The sequence below is a fragment of the Denticeps clupeoides genome, chromosome 17, assembly GCF_900700375.1.
Source record: "Denticeps clupeoides chromosome 17, fDenClu1.1, whole genome shotgun sequence".
Taxonomy (NCBI): Eukaryota; Metazoa; Chordata; class Actinopteri; order Clupeiformes; family Denticipitidae; genus Denticeps; species Denticeps clupeoides.
This window is the reverse complement of record NC_041723.1, coordinates 16211537-16224908: the sequence shown is the minus strand read 5'-3', so window position 1 is coordinate 16224908 and position 13372 is coordinate 16211537.

Sequence of the window (13372 nt, the reverse complement as noted above, 5' to 3'; positions counted from 1 at the left end):
GGCTGCGCAGACATACATCTCACGTGCCTTTATAGCCAGTCAGTTTTGCGCATCTTAGTTTTGATCTACCAGGTAAAATGTTAGATTTTAAACAAAAAAAAAATTGAGGATTAATTGTGGACCCGTTTGCCGAACATGTAGTAAATGATCCTGATTCGTTGAACTGGCCCATCATGGCTCTAGGCTAACTCTTTTTGCACTGTTTTTAAATGGCCATGCATTTAATAACGCAGTTTTACAGGTTAACTTTTTGTTCATTTTAAATCGCTCTCCATATGAGCAATATTGACTTGAAAATGACAATAACAATCTGTTTAAGTTCTATTTGAAGCACAATTCTACAAGAAAGGTAACTTACTGAAAATGTGTTGGTGCTTAAAGTGTTTCACTGAGCTGAAATTAAAACAAGCTAAATGAAACATGCAAGTGTTTTACGGGCTTGAACTTGATTATCATCTCGGCCTGATGATCTGTTTGCTGCTACCTGTTGCAGCGGGGAGATGGGTTCAATGTGTTTTATAAATGCATTGTGACTTTTTCAGCGTTTAAATTTAGAACATTTTTAAAAATTACATTTTAAATAAATCTGCTTTCTGCAGGCTTCTTTTTTGGTTTCAGCTGAGCATGTTCAGGTTCTTGGTATCACTGATTTGGAGGAATGAGATCCTTCAGTTCAACAAAATCCAAATTAGTCCATTCTTCTCTCGTATTTCTAAAGCGGCAAACACAGACTTGGAGACCTTCAGCACCACCTCAAAGTCCTCCAAGGTGGCGGGTATGTTCATCTCATTCCTCCGGGGTCAGGCCCACAATACGCCACCGCCATGAGCAACGCATCCCTTGATATCAAGACCCCATTCAGTCATTAATCAGGTTCCTGGATTTTATACTACAGTTGACCTGAGGAGCTTTAAACGTCACCTGCACATAGGACTGGGTGATATATTCCTACAGAGATATACCAAGTCAAAAGCAATTTTGGGATAAATATTATTTGTTTAAAAATAATAAAATAAAATTGTTCTGAGAAGAAAGTCTCAGTTTTGGCCAGTCAAAAGCTTTCAGGTTTTCAAGAACACACTAAATATACAACTGTAAATAAATAAAAGTACTATAAGTAATAAGTAAACAAATACAATTTAAAATAAGTAGAGAGAGAAATAAAATAAAAGTACAAGAAATGCCAAGTGTGCCACAGCTCTCACACGATTGGTTCAGCACGTCACTGTTCTCTTTATCATTGGCTTCTGGAACGAGTTCTGTTGACTTTCTATAAGCTATATGCATTGGTTATTTTGAGAAACAGATCATTTGCAATAATCCTCTTTACCGCCCAGCACTACCTGCACAAATGGTGATGTCGGCTCCTGAGTAGCCCAAATCCACATTGTTGGCCACCTCCAGCTCCTCCTGGTTGATTTTCAGGAGCTCCACTCTACCCCAGACGATAAGACAAGAGAACTTCGCCACAGTGATCTGATCCATCACTTCATAAATATTTCACTTTTTATATGCATGTCTGTTAATTGGCCACCTTCCTTTTTTTTCGTGCCTCTGACCAAAAGTGGGTATTTCCCTCTGAAAGCGCGATTTCCAGACAGTGCATGTGATTGAAAGCAACTCATTAAAATGAAGCAGGCTATGGAGAATTAAGAAGGTAAAATACATGAACTACACTAAACTAGATGGCATAACCTATTTCTTGGCCGGTTCACCAATTCACCGATTGTCCTCTGATCAGTTTAGCTCAGATGTTTACCTTGGGCAGGCTCTTCTGGAGTTTTCATAAAAATTAAACAAATTGTTAAAAACAACGTTATAGAAGCAGAACATTAACATATTCATCCCACCTCCAGTTTCAAGAAAAGCTTCCAGCTCTCCTCCCATTTAGTAATCAACTGTAGTGCCTGTCAAAGCCCATTAAAATCAATTCACAGCTTGTTTGACACAAACAATGACAACTTGACTGCTGTTAGAGAACGTTGCCCAGACTAAATAAATGCCACAGTCAGCATGGCATTCAATATGCAGCAGAAACAGGGCAGGCGACTAACTCCACCCACAGAATAGTGCCGTGTGCATTTAAAGAAGTGTATATACACACAAACTCACACACATATATATACACGACTGCTACACCTACACCTTACAATGTACAGCTTTTTAAAAACACTGCTTTCTTTACGACCCCTAATAGAAGGAAATGTGCAGGTTTAAAAAATAATCACCACAGGCTTGCCTCAATTTCAGCTCTTCAGCATCAATTTTAGTACATTTATATAGCAGAACATAATGTATTTCACAATAATGAGCTGTATATCACTCCTCTTTGAATCGTGGTACCAGCTAGATATAGTCGGACTCACCTCGACACATTGCTATGGCTCTGGAACCCAAGTCCTTGAGAGAGGTTGGACACTCTCCTTTGCTAGAGAGGTGGAGGGCTGGGGTTGGCTTTTTGTTAGCCCCAAGACTCTAAGCCTGTTGGAGTTTACCTCGAGGAACTGGACGGTAGCTTCCCTGCGCCTTCAAGTCTGGGAATGGGCCCTGGGATGAGTGCTAGGTAGTTCTCCGACTGGGGACTCCATTTTCTTGCTGGGGGACTTCAACTCTCACGTGCGCAATGACAGCATGACCTGGAGCGGCGTCATTGGGAGGATCGGCCCACCAGATCTGAACTTGAGTGGTGTTTTGTTACTGGACTTCTGTGCAAGCCACAGTTTGGCCATAATGAAAACCATGTTCAAATATAAGGATTCCCATCAGTACACGTGGTACCAGGGCAGCCTAGGTCGCAGGTCAATGCTTGACTTTGTAGTCATATTATCTGACCTGCGGCCATATGTTTTGGACACTCGGGTGAAGGGAGGAGCGGAGCTGTCAACTGATCACCACCTGGTGGTGAGTTGGATCAGATGGAAGGGAAGATGCCACGTAGACCTGGCAGACTCAAACGTTGGTCTGCTGGGAATGCCTGGCAGAAGAACCTGTCAAGATGGTCTTCAAATACCACCTCCGGCAGAGCTTTGACCGTGACCAAGCAGTGGGCGACATTAAGTCTGAATGGACCTTGTTCCGCTCTGCAATTGGTGAGGCGGTTGTTGCTGGCTGTGGTTGCAAGGTGGTCAGTGCCAGTCATGGCAGTAACCCCTGTACTCGCTGGTGGACACCAGAGGTTAGGGGAGATGTCAGGCTGAAGAAGGAGGCTCTCAGGGCATGGCTGTTCTATGGGACTCCAGAAGCAGCAGACAGGTACTGGACAGCCAAGCGGGGTGCAGCAGTGGCAGTCACAGAGGCAAAATCTCAGGCGTGGGAGGAGTTCAGTGAGGTCATGGAGAAAGACTTCCAATCGACTTTAAAGAGGTTCTGGCAAACCATCTGACGCCTCAGGAAGGTAGCAATTCACTCACACTGTTTACAGTGGGAATGGGGAGCTGCTGACATCGACTGGGGCTATAGTCGGGTGGTGGAAGAAATACTTTGAGGAGCCCCTCAATCCCACCAATGCGTAATCCGAGGAGGAACCAGAGCTGGGATACCTGGGTATGGACTGTCCAATCTTAGGGGCAGACGTTGCTAAGGTAGTCAAACAGCTGCACAGCAGCAGAGCCCCAGGGGTGGATGAGAACCGTCCTGGGTATCTCATGGCTATGGAGATACCCCCCATTGGGGGCAGTGGCAGACTGGTGTGGTGGTCCCCATTTTTAAGAAGGGGAACCAGAGGGTGTGTTCCAAATATAGGGGGATCACACTCCTGGAAAGGTCTACTCGAAGGTACTGGAAAGGAGGGTCCGGTCGATAGTTGAATCTCAGATTCAGGAGGAGCAAGGTGGTTTTCGTTCTGGCCGTGGAACTGTGGACCAGCTCTTTAGCCTTGCAACTGTGATGGAGGGGGCATGGGAGTTTTCCCAACCAATCCACATTTGTTTTGTGGATTTGGAGAAGGCCTATGACTGTGTCCCTAGTGGCAGAGTAAGCTGGCAGTAAGTCAGACCTGTTCCCGGTGAGGGTTGGACTCATAACCTGTATGGACAGAATTTCTAGGCACAGCTGTGGTGTGGAGGGATTCGGGTTTGGTGGCCAGAGAATCTCGTCTCTGCTTTTTGCGGATGATGCGGTCCTCCCAGCTTCATCAGGCTCTGACCTTCAGCTCTTGCTGGGTAGGTACGCAGCCATGTGTGAAGCAGCTGAGATGAGGATCAGCACCTCCAAATCTCAGACCATGGTTCTCGACCGGAAAAGGTTGGCTTGCCAACTCCGGGATGGGAGAAAGGTCCTGCCTCAAGTGGAGGAGTTTAAGTATCTCGGTGTCTTGTTGACGAGTGAGGGAAGAAGGGAGCATCGATCGACAGAGAGATCGACAGGCGGATTGGGGCAGCGTCTGCAGTGATGCGGACGCTGAACCGATCTGTCGTGGTGAAGAGGGAGCTGAGCCATAAAGCAAGGCTCTCGATTTACTGGTCGATCTACATCCCAATCCTTACCTTTGGTCATGAGCTTTGGGTAATGACCAAAAGAATGAGTTTCCTCCGAAGGGTGGCCGGCGCAGCCTTAGAGATAGTGTGAGGAGCTCGGACATTCAGGAGGGACTCAGAGTAGAACCACTGCTCCTTCACATCAAGAGGAGACAGTTGAGTACAGTTGTGGTTCAGGCATTTGGTCAGGATGCCTCCTGGACGCCTCCCTGGGGAGGTGTTTCGGGCATTTCCTGCCAGCAGGAGGACCCCGGGAGGACACACTGGAGAAATTATATCTCCAATCTGGTCTGCGAATGCCTTGGGGTCCTGCCGGAGGAGCTGGTGGAGGTGGCTGGGGAGGGGGCTGTCTGGGATTCCCTACTTGGGATGCTGCCCCCACCACCCGGACCCGGATAAGCGGAGGAAGATGATGATGACTAGCCGCATATCAAAATTTGCCAAATTATTAGGTACACTAGGTACAAATCACTAGTCATGGAAGAAGGGTCCCCGGGGGTGGGCAGTGACACCTTCTTGAGCCGGCTCGCATGCCACTTCGTACCATCAACCAGGCGGAAAGTGGCCATGCCCAGCCGCCCCGTAATCAGCACTGACCCCCGACGAACCCTGACCCAATCATGGACTGCCAGACAGGAACGAGTCACCCCCCGTTGGCAATCAAAAGACTGCTTCATCCGGCGCTGAGAAGTCGAAACCCTGTGGTGCTGGGCCACTGCAATGAGCTGCAGGGCTGAGGAAAAGGCCAAGCCATAGGCCAGGTGAGCCCTAACACTGTTCTTTAAGGTCTATTTGAATCTTTCCACACCACCGTTAGCCTCTGGGTGGTAGAAAGCAGTGCATGTATGTCGAAACCCTCTGTCCCAGAGGAATGTCTGAAAGTCCATGGAGGTGAACTGAGGCCCATTGTCTGTTGTAATGGTGTTTGGAAGGACCCACCTTGAGAACAGACTGTCAAGGAACTCCATGGTCGCATGAGACGCATGAGCCTGTAGAGGCGATCTCGGGACATTTTGAATACAGGTCGTAGGCAACCACTAGAAAGCACTGATGATATTGGACAACAGATTTTCAGCTGATCGTGCTGCCATGGCCCGGCCAGCCACTGCACATGTTGAGGTGGCAGAGTTCTGGGAGGGCCCATCTTTCCACTGACGAGGCAGGCAATCCCAGGCCACCAATCCCAGCAGCAGTGCTTGAGCCATGGCCATTATATGAGGGTGTAGGCTGCCGGGGATGACTGCCCGCAGTCCCCGTGCCACACAGACCTCATTCCAGCAGGACAGCTCATCTTTAATCCGATGAAATGGTGCCAGGTCCTTGGTCACTATGCATGGCCACCCGTCTCAAATGAAAGTGCAAAGCTGTGACAGAACTGAAGCCAGTTGGAGGTCTGGTAGAGACATGACCTCCAGGAGTGGCCAATGAAGCATGTGGATAAGCTCAGGCTCCAGTGAATCCGTGGCTGGGCCTGGAGGAGTGTCTGGAGTCGCCCTGGAAAGGAGGTCTGCCACAACATTGAGAGTACAGTTGTAAGGGCCTGATGGTCTGTACGGAGAGTGAAATGTCAGCCATACAAGTATACATGCCCAGACACGGGCCATTGCCTCCTGCTCCCCAACTGAATACTTCAGAGATTGGGAGGCAAAAGCAATGGGGGACTCAGAACCATGTTGGCACTGAGAAAGGACACCACCCAGCGCTACACCAGAAGCATCACATCAGAAAAGTGGGGCAAGAGAGGTCAAAGTGAGCAAGCACTGGTGGTGAGGTAAGCTGGGCCTTTAGCTGACAGATAGCTGAGGAGCAGGCTTGGGACCAGGCCCATGGGGCTCCGGTTTTCAGAAGCACGCACAAAGGAGCTGTAGTGGCAGAGTATTGAGGGAGAAAACGCAAGTAATATGCTGTCATTCCCAAAAAGGGAATGCTGGAGGGCTCAGCGAGACGTAGAATAACCTCCACATTAGAATTTAAAGGTGTGATGCCCTCTCCAGATAGGCAAAAGCCCTCAAAATCGAAAACCGCTGGCACAGTGAAGACACAAATGTCCCCATTCAGCATAAGACTGTGGCCTGCCAGGATCTTGGGCATGTGATCCAGATGCTCATCATGGGATGTGAGGGTTGAACCATGCACCACAAGGGTGTCCAGATAAATCACTAGCCCAAAACTGCAGCAAAGATGGTGGACACGATTTTCTGGAAGCAACTAGGGGCAGAGCTGAGATGTGTGTGACAAAAGCAGTCAGGTTGTGGCTCTCGGATGCAGCGGAACTTGGAGATAGCCCAGTCGGGGGTCTAGTTTGGGGGTTCAGTTCCTCCACAGTAGGCAGCGGATACTTGTCAGGAACAACAGCTGTGTTGACTGACCTTAGATCCGCGTATGGCTGGAGAGTCCCAGACCTCTTCCGTGCCAGCACCAGGTTGGAGACCCAGGGTGAAGCATCGATCCACTCAATTATGCCCAGCTCAAGCAGGTTGTTGAGTTCCACAGTGACTTCATCACGAAGAGCCAGAGGAAGGCGGCGCAATGGCTGAATGACTGGTGCTAGGTGAGACGCATCTACATAAACGCTAGGGGTACTAGTGGTAGGTGAGATGCTAATTCAGCTGCTGTCTCCATCTGAAAAGCGTGAGGTCGTCCAAGGACATAATTAACTTTTCCCGGATTCTGGGATTGTTTGTATGCTCGTCTTCCATTGTTCCAAACTTACAAAAACACGCCAGCCCCCACAGGTCCGAATGAATACACGGACTCTCGAAACGTTTTTGCTTTTTTCTTTCTTTATTTCCGTATACCCACAAGGCCTAACAGCAACAAGCACAACTCGGAACACACGCAAAATTTAATAATTGATATGGTTGGTTGTAAGCTGTGTGAGGTGGAATGAAGTCTTCAGGCAGTGGGTTCTGCTGGTGTAGAGGACCAACATTCCTAACCCAGTGACTTCAGCCTTCATCACCCCTGCTTACTCAGGTCTCTGTGAGGGTCAGATCTGTCAGAAAGGCAGATCCTGAGGCTATTAGCAGGTGGCTTCCACTGGAGGTCAGTCTGTGTCCCTCTGGATCTGTCCACCCTGTACCCAGTCCAAAATAATGCTCCATCCTAAGACCATCCATAAGATGCTGCAGGCTAAAAGCAGACATTTTTAGCAAGCTGCAAAAATTGACCTAATATTGAATTTAATCTCAGAAAATACTTTAGAGTAATATAATGTTATAAAAAATGTTGCAACCAACCCCTTCCTGTCAAAAATAGACAAAACAAACATTTTCTTCCAATTTTCTTAGACCACTAAATGCAGTTAATAACCTTCATCTGCACAAAACTGGTATGAGAAACCTTAATCAACATTTAGACAGCTCTTTCCACACTTTCTTTGGTTTATTGATTTATCCTTTAGGTCACGCTCTTCACCCTGGGCTAATTCTGTAGTCTGAGTCTCAGCCAGCTGTCTTGACATGTGCTGGAGCACGGACTGGTGTCTTTAAAAAGATTTCACTCTCAGCCTCTTTATCACCTTAAACCGGTACAGGCTGGGTCCCTCCAGCAGCTGATGCGCTGATCCGGACACCTACGTTACGGATTTCCTGCCAGCCCACTCGCCGCCCTCGCTCTTTTTAATTGCAAGGCTGGCCTGGTGACCAGCTTGACATTCCTCCAGTCCTGAACCGCAGCGCGGTGGATTGGCCTGGCGAGGCCAGAACTGAGCGAGGCGGCGCGGTTCAGTACCACAGCATTGCTTTCAGACCCATTTTGATGAATTACTGCTCTGAAGTGCAGTAACTGGGATTTTAAAGGCGTCTCTCTCACTCTCGGTCAAAACACCAATTTTAGGCTCTTCATCACAGCCCTCAAGGACAGATTTTAGATTTAAATGATATAAATATGTTTTATTTAATGGCTGCAACTTCCATTATTGTAAACAAGCTAATGCATAACATGCATAACACATAAAATCCTGTGTAGCTGAAAGCTTTATTTTAATTTCTGAGTGCATATGTGTGCAGAAATGAAAGTGTGAAAGTGAAGTGATTGTGATACGCTGCATCACAGCACACAGTGACACAAAGAAATGTGTCCTCTGCATTTAACCATCACCCTTGGTGAGCAATGAGCAGCCATGACAGGCGCCCAGGGAGCAGTGTGTGGGGATGGTGCTTTGCTCAGTGGCACCTCAGTGGCATCTTGGCGGATCGGGATTCGAACCAGCAACCTACTGATTACAGGGCCGTTTCCTTAACCGATAGGCCACCGCTGCCCGTATGAGTGGATCCAATGAGTCCAATACAAGTATGTGGTTTTTTTTCTTCTCTAATTTTTTGGCTATGTCCACAGCGTCCTCTCTTTCTCCAGCAGAAACTTGAGAGAGCAGGAGCAGGAATAGTTTTTGATTTTTTTCTTCGTCCATCAGCAACGGAATCTTTTTTTCATTCTTTCCTTTTTCCTCTCATTTTTCAACATCCCCAACCCTAACATGCCTTTGACTAATTTAAACCAGATTCGGGTTCTGCAGGAACATGGCTGGCTATGTACATGTCAGGTGTATGACTCGCAGAGTGTAACTTGCCTTCAGCGCCGTCGGAGAATGGAGGGATGTGTTGAAATGGGTCTGTTACTGTTTATTTGTACGCCCACCTCATAAATCAGATTGAAATTTTGAGTTATTATTCTTAAACGCCCTAATGTGCAATCTTAAAGAAAATCAGTCCACCTCCTATATTCACCGGTGAATAGCTCACTGAAATATTAAACGGATGGTTCATCACCTGAAACCCCCGGCAGGTCCCACTAGTTCAGTTTGCATGTACGAATATCACCCCTAATGAATTTCTGCAGTCCATTAAACATTGGCAGCAACGGCCTGCATGGGTTTTACAGGAAGTTCAGCATAATTCTGGGTAAAATGTCAGACGGCCTGTGTTACCTTAGTCGGGCAGCGCGGGCGAGACCATGTTTAGAGTGAGACCACCATTAAACATGCAGCCTTGGTGGAGAGATAAAATGGAATCTGCTTTGAGAGGAGCAGCTCTGTAATATAAACTCTACTGACAGACTCCAATGGATGAGAGAGGGGCGCTCGCCTTAGCGCGCATGACTATTTTAGGCAAGTTAGCAGGAGGCTTGCCTGGCAAGATGACTTTCGCACGACATCAGCTCACAAGACACTCTGGAAAGACTGTACCGCGTGCACGTTTACCTCATAACAAGAGCGGCTGCTCACTATCATCAGACACAACAGGAATCTTCCAAACGCAGACTCACATTCACACAGCCATCTGCTTGCCATGACACCACACACCATAGTCTGGCAAGACTTCATTTTATGGACGAGGTGTTTGAAAGTTATGTTCATTTGAGGAAACTGTCATTTAGGATGGGATTTGCTGTGTTTGAGTAGAACATTTTTTACTGTATTTATTAGGGCTGTGCTTAAACTTTATGTGACCTGTATCATATCATCATCCCTTTATTTTGAAAAAGCTGGGCATTTTTTTTAAAACTCACTATTAGAATTGAAACCTTTCAGGCGAGGTTTGGTGACCAGTAGCACATACCTCTTGATATACTTGAGAAAGTTAGTATGTGCAGTGGTAGGGTATGGAGTAATGAAGTCATCCCAAAAAGGTTTGGTGACAAAACTTGCTGTATTAACAGATGTATAAATTATTGGTCACGCACACGACTCCATGGAAATGACAAGGGTTCCATGACAGGTAAACATGACATGGACAAGAAACGAGGGTATGATGATGATCGCACGCGGACTAGACACATTCTGGTACTTAAATAGATTACATATAGGGAAACCTGGCCCAGAGTACCAGGGACAGTTCGGGTCTTGACTAAAATACATATTTGCAATGAGGTTAAATGTTCATATTTCTACATTTTGTCAGAGTGGCCTGCCAATCATTTTTACAAACAGGAAAATGTCTTTATATTTCAAACCAATAAAACTCAATTAAATGAACAAGCCAGATGAACTGGAAATTTTGGATTTTTTATATAGGCCCATGCACAAAATTGCACCAAAAGGTACTGAGATGGTGAGCATGTAAATTACATAGCCATTACATGACATGGAACTATTTTAATATATCGTACAGCTTGTATTGTATCATAATGTACTGGACCCCGTCACACCGGCAGGACACCAGACCCAATGCAATGCACAGCGTAAAAGGTGAAGAACAAGAACAGGATGTAGCAAACTCATTACTTTGGGTCATTTCTGTCAGGATCCGGTCCGAAAGGGGGGTTACTCAGGCCCGGATCAGGTTCAGGATCCGTACCAGAGTTTCATTGTTGTCCTGTGTAATGTTCCCTAATCGTTTTCACCTGTGTTAATTGTATAAAGCTGCCCTGTTCGTTTCTGTCCGCTGTCAGGTCTTTGAAGTTATGTTCTATGTTCACCAGTGTCTTCGTCTCGGATGTCTCCCCTGTCCTGTGATTCACCAATTAAACCCCTGTTCCGTGAAGTCAGGCGAAAGCGTCCTTCATTCTTCGTTCCTCGTCACTCCTCGTCCTCCTCTACGTTCACCCGCCGCGTCATTCCCGCATGGACGTGACAGAAAGACCTGACCCACATTTGGACGCCACCTGACGCAGCCCCGCTGAGATCGGAGGAGCCGCGACTCGCCGTGAGGACGCCGCCAGCTTCCTTGTCCCTGGCCTTCCATGGCTTCATGTTCAGCAGGGTCCTGACCCCTGCCTCTCAGTCCCGTGTCTGGCGGCGTTGAAGGTGAGGAGCGGCCATTCAGCGGGGCGCGCCGGAGACTGACAGGGAGCGGCGGACGCATGCGGACGGTGGACGAGGTGCCGGTACCACACTGGCCCGAAGCCGTCTGCGCTGGACATCCGCCGCTCGTCCATCTGGAATACCGGACCATTCGTTCATTCAGTAATTTATCATTCTGCTCTGTTCATCTCATCTTTTCCGGTTTTCGAATCGATTCCATTCGATTCCTCCTGTCCACTCGGACCATTTAAGACTGTGTTTGGACTATCCTTCCTCCTTCATGGACTGCTTCGTCTGGCCCGCCAGGCGTCGTGCCATAGGAGGGGGGATTCTGTCAGGATCCGGTCCGAAAGGGGGGTTACTCAGGCCCGGATCAGGTTCAGGATCCGTACCAGAGTTTCATTGTTGTCCTGTGTAATGTTCCCTAATCGTTTTCACCTGTGTTAATTGTATAAAGCTGCCCTGTTCGTTTCTGTCCGCTGTCAGGTCTTTGAAGTTATGTTCTATGTTCACCAGTGTCTTCGTCTCGGATGTCTCCCCTGTCCTGTGATTCACCAATTAAACCCCTGTTCCGTGAAGTCAGGCGAAAGCGTCCTTCATTCTTCGTTCCTCGTCACTCCTCGTCCTCCTCTACGTTCACCCGCCGCGTCATTCCCGCATGGACGTGACAATTTCTGTACAGCCAGCCGCTAATGCGTCTCACAACCGTGGTGATGACAGATTTAGACTTTTTCTAGTTTTGCAAAATGCTGAGATGAAATTGTGCATTTTGAAATGTTTTAATGTAAATGTAGCCTATTGGGTTACACACTCACCAGTGAACAAGAAGACCCAGGTTCAAGTCCCACTTACTACCATTGTGTCCTTGAGCAAGACACTTAACCCTGATTGTCTCCAGGGGGGGACTGTCCCTGTAACTACTGATTGTAAGTCCCTCTGGATAAGGGCGTCTGGTAAATGCTGTAAATGTATAGTATCAGCACCTGGTATATATATTGAAACGTGTTGAGTATTATGCATTATATTGCATCCTGTGCCACCATGCCATCATTTCAGTGGAATCCTCTTTGTCAGTAAAATCTACTCTGGCTCGGCATAAGCAGCCAAAAGCTGTTCTGAGTCAGCGGCGAGTCCTGAGTTATATCAGGCCCCAAACCAGGGGCTATTTCCAGACGGCCCCTTTAAAAACCTGGGGAGGTAATGTCAATTAACACATTGCAGCTGGTCCGCCATAAAATAATAGCCTCTCACTTTCAATGGTCTGCCTCTCGCACCCTTAGGTACATCATAGAATAAGTGTGGCGGGTGGGGGCTTGGGAGAATGTTATATTATGTCTGGCTAGTAATGGGAAAAAGAAGCCTTTCTCAGAGCGCCGCAGTCTGCAGCGGAGTCACTTTGCCTCGGGTTAGACACAATGTCTGGAGAAAACTGGGAAACTTTTACGTCCAATATAATAAAACGTGGCCTACGTTTTTTTACATGCAAAAGCCCTGCAGACCTAGAAAAACACCCTCCCGACCTCAAGCACACACGAGCGCACACACAGCCCTCCCTGCCTCGTAGCTGTGACTTCTCCGCCCGAACTGTATTAAAGCTGAACAAACATCAGCGTGCACACACCTCTCCTGTGTGGAGGAAATGAGCCTTTCACGCTGACAAATGTGGACATCTACACCGTCGGATCCCAGCTTCACCTCTCTCTGCTTCGTACCGAGGGTGCTATCAGTTCCCGTGTGTGCTTTGTTTGAGAACTGCTGGCTTCCTCAGCTGCTGCATTTCTCTGCCAGTGTCTGTCACTGCTGAACATGCAATTACAATAATGAGCAACAATTAGTTCAGGATAAAATTCTTGCAATTCTTGTGAGTTAAAGAGTTGAAAGAGTGTACAGCACACACATTTCTGATTCTCATTGCATGGCCTGAGGGGTCCGAGGCGATCTCCAAAAGCACCATGGAGTGGAAATGTAAGGCTGTCTTTTCTAATAGCTCAGACTCGTTCGTTTCTGACAGGAGGAGAAGTCCCAACATCTGAACAAACACTGGCCGGCTTCGCAGGCAGGCTTCAGCTGAGAGGTGGTCAAGACAACTAGGTAGAAACTTGTGTCATATTTGTTGTGTCAGTCACAGTTACAAGCAGCATCCAGCGTTCATTTG